Genomic DNA, 8,264 nt, shown 5'->3' with positions numbered 1-8,264 from the left:
AATTAAATATAATCAAAATTCTTGGTTTGACATTTTTTAATGCTCCCTCCCTCTCTCCTTTCCTCCCTCTCTCCCTCCCTTCCTCCCTCTCCCCCTCCCTCTCCCTCTCCCTCTCCCTCTCCCTCTCTCTCTCTCTCTCTCTCTCTCTCTCTCTCTCTCTCTCTCTCTCTCTCTCTCTCTCTCTCTCTATCATGTACCCATTTTGACCTTATCTTGGCATATAGTATAAAATATTGTTCAATACCTAATTTCTGCCATACTGTTTTCTAGTTTTCCCAGAAGATTTTGTCAAATAGTGAATTCCTATTCTAGAAGTTGGATTCTTTGGGCTTATCAAACACTAGGGCTACTGTGGTCATTTACTACTGTGTCTTGTGTACCTAATCTGTTCTACTGATCCACTGCTGAATTACTTAGCCAGTAATAGATAGGTTTGGACCTGACTACTTTATTTGTGTGAAAAGTGTTTTGTAACATATAGTTCTTGGGTATGTCTTGGCAGATAGACTCCCAAGTATTTTATATTGTCTACCATTACTTTAAATGGGTTTTCTCTTTCTATCTCTTGCTGCTGAGTTTTGTTGGTAATGTATAGAAATACTGATAACACATAAGGATTTATTTTATTTCTTGCAACTTTGCTAAACTTGATAATTATTTCAAGTAGGTCTTTAGATGATTCTCTAAGAGTCTCCAAGTACACAATCATGTCATTTGTAGAGTGATAATTTTGTTTCCTCTTGTCTATTCTAATGCTTTCCATTTCTTTTCCTTTTTTTATTGGAATTTCCTATTTTAGAGAATATGATAAAGTAATAAAATTCATTTGGAAAAACAAAGAGTTATAATTTCTAAGGAAATAATGAAGAGATAGATGAAGGAGGATTAGAACTTTCAGGCTATGTCATGAAACTGTCTTGCATTGATTAAAGAATAAGGGGTTGTAGCAATGTAGTAGACTAGAAAAGGGAAAATCAAAACCTATGAAACTCAATAAGCTAGTTTTCAGTAGGAAAACATAAATTAACTTAGAAAAGAACTTTTGAGGAAACTGGAAAGTACTCTGGCAGAAAGTAAGCTTGGGTTCTTTCTCACTTTGGCTTCCTCTGGTCAGTGGAGTGCCTGTTAGCACAGGCTGTAGTGTAAAGATGGCTAAGTCTAAGGACCATACCACTCACAACCAATCATGAAAATGGCACAGAAATGGCATAAAGAAACCTAGGTCACAGAGATACAAGTTTCTGAAAGGGGTTGACCCCAAGTTTCTGAGAAACATGCATTTTACCAAGAAACAGAAAGAAACAGAAGGGCCTAAAGATGATTCAGGCCAACATCACCAAAGTCATCAAGGCCTGAGCAGAGACCATACAGGCCCTGATCATCAAGGCCTCCAAGGCCAGGCTTCTCAGGCCCAAGATCCCCAAGGTCAGTGCAGCATACTGGCCACAAGATGTCCACCAAGCGTCCAGGCCCTAGAGTCAGCATCAAAGGTCCACACCCCAGGATCACAAAGCCTGACTCTAAGGTTGCCAGAACCACTGACCCCAAGGTCACCAAGTCTGCTTCCAGTGTTAGTAAGGCTGATCTCAAGACTACTAAATCTGGCCCAAGGCTACCAAATCTGTTTCTAAGGTCACCAAGTCTTACTCCAAGGTCACTAAGTCTGATTCCAAGGCTTCCAAGTCTGATCCCAAGGCAGCCAAGTCTGATTCTAAGGCCACAAAGCCCAGTAATTTCAAGGCTGCTAAGCCTACTGACCCTAAACCTGCCAAGTCCAAACCCAAAGATACTGGGACTAAAGTTGCTGATTCCAAGCCTTCAGAACAGATGCTTCAGGACAGAAGGACTTGTTTAAACCCTAAAGCAACACTTTTTCCCAGCCAGGGTATGATTATTCACTGTTTTGTATAAGTAAAGGAAATGGTGAGTCATAAAAAAAAAAAAAGAAACTAAGTTTAAGTTAACATTTTAAACCACATTCCACAATATATCCTAAATAAATGTGTGTCCTAAGAATTACAGATCATACTGAAAAAAAAAATAGAGAAATCATGTCATTTACCTCTCACAACTATGAGTAGGAGATGCATTCTTAACCAAACAAAGAATATAGGTATGTAAGAATATTCCAAATGACTAAAAATAAGAGAAATGTACATCAAAATGATGCTGACATTTCATCTCACACCCAGAAAATTCTTAAAGATTAAAAAAAAGACAACAATGGTTGATGTTGGAGGGGCAAAGGAAAGATAGGTACGTTGGTACATTGTTGGAGTTGTGAATCAGTACAACCATTTTGGAAAGGATCATGCAAATGAAATGACTAAGATGTCGATACCTTTGGAGTCAGAGACTGCATTGTTGGGCTCACACACTAAGTCCCCACAGACATCAAAATATTTGTAGCAACAGTTTTTGTGACAGCAAAGAACTGAAAGCAGAATAAATATCCATAGACTGAGGGATGCCGAAACACATTGTGGTGAGTGAATGGAATGAAATGCTTCTGTGCTGTAAGAAATTGCGTCTATGATAAATACAGCAGAACATGGAAAGGTATACCCAAACTTACTCAGAGTGAAGAAGCAGAATGTAAGCAGAGTGAAGAAAAGAATATACATGACGACTACAACTATATAAAAGAGTATATATGATTGTGACAATGTAAATGAAAAGAAAAAACCTGTACAAATCACAAATGAATATTGCCAAACTACTTTTCAAAAGTAGCATTGACTCAAGAGATTTGAGAAGATACTTCTTCCGCATTCAGAGAAAGAACTATGGAATTCATTCACAGAATGTAGCAGATCATGTTTGTGTGTGCTTGTGTTTATGTATCATGTTTTGATTTGTTATATGATTTCTTCCATTTATTTTAGTTCATCTACACAGCATGACTATAGTGAAAACGTATTCAATGGGAAAGTATATGTAGAACCTATACAGAATTGTATGCCGTCTTGGGGAGGGAGGAGGGTGGGGGGAAGTAGGTGTGTGGGGGGGTTAAAATCTTAATTTTATGGTAGTGATTGTAGAACATTAAAAAAAATCAAATCAAATCAAAAAAATAAAAAATTAAAAAAGACACTTCTACCTCACCCCTTTGCAGAGGTTGGGGGTAAACAAGTGTTGTACGTTGTACGTATTTTCAGACATTCAATATATTCATCATTTATGCTGATTTTTTTCCTCTTTTTCTTTTTCTTAACAGACTATCTTGTTATAACAGATGACTCTCTGAGAGGGAGAGTAAAGGATACTGGGGCAACTATAGTAACTAAAAAACCAAGAAATCAATAGCAACATTAAAGATTTAATTTTCAGGTCCAGGATGGGGAAGACATAGCTAGGTATTTCATCCATAAAAGATATGTAGCAAATAGAATATATTTGCATGATTGTTCTATTTATGTTGTGTCTATTATTTTCTTGGTTCTGCTTACGTCATTCTGCATCAGTTCATATAGATTCTCCAGACTTTTCTACATTCTTTACATTCATCATTCTTATAGTCCATTAATATTCCATTACATTAATGTACCACAATGTTTTTAGCCATTCCCCAGTCAAAAGGCAACCTAGAAAACTAATAAGGTCTTAGTTCACATTAAGAGTCAGAGTTCACTGTAACCCTTCAGAAGGACAGAGGTGATAGTCTTGTTCTCTGCCCTTTTAATTCACATCTGATGGATTCAGTTCTGGGCATAGTATTTTATGAAGGACATGGATAATTTAGGGCTGCTAGGTGGTGCAGTGGATAGAGCACCAAGCCTAGAGTCAGGAAGACTCCATCTTCCTGAGTTCAAATCTAGCGTCAGACAATTACTAGCAGTGTGTACCTTGGAAAGTCACCTAATTCTGTTTTGCCTCAGTTTTCTCATCCATAAAATGAATTTGAGAAGGAAATGGCAAACAATGTGAGTGTCTTTGCCAAGAAAACACCAAAAGGGGTCACAAAGAGTCGGACACAACTGAAATGACTAAATAACAAAATTAAAGAATATTCATAGGAGGGCAAACAGGATGACCAAAAGCCACCACATCATGCCACACTAAAATTATTTGAAGGAACTAGATTTTGTTTTTTTGTGTAATAACAATATCTTCTCAGAAAATGTATACTTCTTAAGGATAGGGACAATTTCAGTTTTGCCTTTATGTCCCAAGCCCAGAATAGTGCTTTGTACATAACTGGGTCCTTAATAAGTGCTCGATTGTATAGTGGATAGAAAACTTGGCCTGGAGACAGGAAGACCTGAGTTTGAATCTTGGCCTAGATTCTTGTTAGTTACATGAATCTGAGGCAAGTCATTTAACTTCTCTTAAGTGCTTTGCAAGTCATAAAACAATATATAAAGGCTAGTCATTATTAAAATTTTATTGAATAACAACATCAAATTTATATAGCACTTTACCATCAGCAAAATATATTTTACATACATTATCTCACTTGTGCCTCATAATAATCCTGTTTGGTTGGTACTACACATATTATCATTCCCATTTTCTAAATGAGAAAACGGAGGCTCAGAGAACTCAAATGAATCACCCAAAGTCATAGAAATATTAAATGTCTAAGGTTATATTTGAACCTCACGCCTCCCAGACTCCAAGTCCAACATTATCCACTATATTGTTTTTTTGCATTTTTTTTTTTCAGTTTACTTGTAGCACTTTTATTTTTCCTTACACAATGACGTGTTGGGCATTACAATTCTCAACTCTTAGGATGACTTACAAATTTTGGTATTCTACTGTCATGTGAGAACATTAAGGCAACGTACAAAAATCTTACATGCACAGATTTACAGGTTGTACATGCAAACTTTTTTGCAACTCAAGGTTGAGTAACTTAGCCCCATGACATTGGGGGAAAACAGTGGGTTAAGAAAAAAAAACTGGTTCCTAAGGCTTGGATTCAATACGTATTGCTGCTAAGATGGTGGCAAGGTGCAACACACATTTAATAAACTCTTGCCAGCCTTAGGGGAGAAATTCTGCAAGTCACCTCTTTTAGATGCTGGAAATCTGACCTTTAGATACTCTGTACAGATCTGATGCTTTATAGAACTAAACTGTACAGCTGTTGAATGTCAACCAGCCAGCTATTATACTGCCATATTATCAGGTCAATTCTCTATTGAACTTAACTCTTAACCTTACCTGTCAAAATGAAGTGACCTGTATCAGGGTTTAGATCAAAGATATGTACAAGGTATGCTAAAATGAACACCAAGGGAACAACTGTTAACTTGAATACGAGGTCAAATCAATAACGGTTCAACAATCTAAAAAGTGCTGATATTTGTCTAATATCAGATACAAACTTCCCCAAGGACAAGTTTCTTTTCAAAGAAGGCTTATTCCAGTTTCATGAGGCTAACATGAGGTGTATATTTGCCAGGGCAAATTTTTACTTTGTGAATACTCATGCAGCAAATGCTACACATCTGCTAGCAGTCCATTTAGAAGCATTTGCTTGCGATGGACAATGGATGGGCCAGATTCATCATATTCCTGCTTGCTGATCCACATCTGCTGGAAGGTGGACAGAGATGCCAGAATTGAACCACCAATCCAGACAGAATACTTACTTTCAGGGGGAGCAATGATCTTAATTTTCATTGTGCTAGGTGCCAGGGCTGTGATTTCTTTCTGCATTCTGTCAGCAATACCAGGGTCCATGGTAGTACCACCAGGCAATACTGTGTTGGCATATAGATCCTATTGGATATCAACATCACAATTCATGAAAGAATTGAAAGTGGTCTCATGAATGCCACAGGATTCCATACCCAGGAAGGATGGCTGGAAGAGGGCCTCTGGACACCTGAACCTCTCATTGCCAATGGTGATCACCTGGCCATCAGGAAGCTCATAGCTCTTCTCCAGGGAAGAGGACGAAGCAGCAGTGGCCATCTCCTGCTCAAAGTCCAGGGCAACGTAGCATAGCTTCTCCTTGATGTCACGAACAATTTCCCTTTCAGCTGTGGTAGTGAAGCTGTATCCTCTTTCTGTCAGTATCTTCATGAGGTAGTCTGTCAGGTCATGGCCAGCCAAATCCAGACGAAGGATGGCATGGGGAAGGGCATAACCCTCATAGATGGGCACAGTGTGGGTAACACCATCACCAGAGTCCATAACAATGCCAGTAGTATGACCAGAGGCATACAGAGACAACACTGCCTAAATAGCAACATACATGGCTGGGGTGTTGAAGGTCTCAAACATGATCTGTGTCATCTTCTCTCTGTTGGCCTTAGGGTTTAAGGGAGCTTCTGTAAGCAGAACAGGCTGTTCCTCAGGAGCTACATGAAGCTCATTGTAGAAGGTATGATGCCAGATTTTCTCCATGTTATCCCAGTTGGTAGCAATGCCATGTTCAATGGGGTATTTCAGAGTCAGGATACCTCTCTTGCTCTGAGCCTCATCACCAGCATAACTGTCCTTCTGCCCCATTTCCACCATGACACCCTGGTGTCTTGGGTGTCCAACAGTGGAGGGGAACACAGCCCGAGGAGCATCATCCCCAGCAAAGCCAGCTTTGCACATACCAGAACCATTGTCAATGACAAGAGCAGCAATTTCTTCTTCCATTTTTGTTTAATCTGAGGCTGCGCACTGTCCTAGTTTGAGAATTTAGAGCTGAGGGAAGGGAGGGGGCAAATCCAGGGATACGTCCAAAGTAGCCTACAAGTGCTGCTAGCTACCAGTGAGTGAGCCACTATGTTGTTGTTGATCAAATATTTTTCAGTCATATCCAACTCTTTCTGACCCCATTTGGAGTTTTCTTAGCAAAGATACTATAGTGGCTTGCCATTTCTTTCTCCAGCTCATTTTTCAGATGAGGAAACTGAGGCAAACAAGGTTAAGTGACTCGTCCAGGGTCACACAGCTAGTAAGTGTCTGAGGCCAGATTTGAAGTCAGGAAGATGAGTCTTCTTTACACCAGGTCTGGTACTTTCACATTGATCTTTTGCCTGTGGGATAGCATATTTCAGTGAGCAGAGTGCTGGATTTCAATCCTGACTATGTCCCTTACTACATTTGAGATCTTGGGTAATCACATCTTTTCTAGGTTTCAGGTTGTTGTTCTGTAAAGTGAGACCACTGAATTCGATGCCCTTTAAGGTTTCATATCTTTAAATCCATTATCCTGTGAAAGCTGTTTGCAAATATTTGAAGGCCTGTCCTATTCAAGAGAGCAAGATTTACTGTGCTTGCCCACATAGGACATCGCTTGGAGAAATAGGTAGAAGTTTCAGAGGAAAGAATAAGCATAAACTTCTTAATAATTAGAACTGCAAACAAATGGAATTGGCTTCACTCAGGAAGCAGTGATTTCCAAGGAAAGGTTGACTAGTTAACTTTCAGGTGTGTTAGAGAAAAAGATTCTCTGTCAAGCAGAAATTGGACCAGATGGGTTTCTGAAGCTTCTTCTAAACCTGAGAGTTTAGTATATAGATAGATAGATAGATAGATAGATAGATAGATAGATAGATAGATAGATAGATAGATAGATAGATATAGATAGATAGATATAGATATAGATATAGATATAGATATATAGATATAGATATATAGATATGTAGATATATAGATAATATATATAGATATATGTATATATAGATATATATAGATGTATCTACATATACGTATATATATGTATGTGTATACATATATATGTTTTATTCATACATTTTATTTTTACATTTAGATTTCCCCATGTGTCCCTCCTCATCCGCCTGATTGGAGAGCCATATTTTATAGCAAAGAAACCTTTTTAGAAGAAGAAAAGGAGGAAGAAAAAAATTCAGTGAAACCAATTATCACATTGAAAGCTATCTGCCATTATATACAGTCCATATCCAAGGACTGCAGACTCTGCAAAGGAGAAGGAGAAAATGTCTTCTCACTCTTCTTTAGTAATTTGTTTCTTCTGTGTAATTTTGCAACATTCAGTTCCTTTTTTCCCTTTTTGTATAAATTGTTGCAGCCTTATATAAGTTGCTTTCCTGGTTTTGCCTGTTTCACTCAGCGCTACTTTGTGCAGGCTTTTCATTGCTTTTCTGCATTCACAGTATTCGTTGTTTCTTAGAGCACAGTAACATTTCATTGCATTCATGCAACGGTTTGTTTAGCCATTCCCCAATCATTGGGCATTTATTTTCTTTTTCTTTCTTTCCTTTTACAAAAAGTGCTACTATAAATATCTATGTATATGGAGACTTTTTTTCTTTAAAAATTCTCCATGTTGA

General features: G+C 38.2%; 2 pseudogenes; one reads left to right on the top strand and one right to left on the bottom strand.

Annotated features, from left to right (window-relative positions):
* The first annotated feature begins 1,148 nt into the window (after nucleotides 1-1,148).
* On the top strand, nucleotides 1,149-1,911 carry LOC140512024 (uncharacterized; annotated as a pseudogene).
* Nucleotides 1,912-5,102: 3,191 nt separating this feature from the next.
* Nucleotides 5,103-6,628, bottom strand: LOC140510624 (actin, cytoplasmic 2-like; annotated as a pseudogene).
* Between the last annotated feature and the right edge of the window lie 1,636 nt (nucleotides 6,629-8,264).

This window comes from Notamacropus eugenii, chromosome 6, assembly GCF_028372415.1.
Source record: "Notamacropus eugenii isolate mMacEug1 chromosome 6, mMacEug1.pri_v2, whole genome shotgun sequence".
NCBI classification, from domain to species: domain Eukaryota; kingdom Metazoa; phylum Chordata; class Mammalia; order Diprotodontia; family Macropodidae; genus Notamacropus; species Notamacropus eugenii.
Note: the sequence above shows the minus strand (reverse complement) of the source record. Positions and strands in the feature narration are given on the sequence as shown.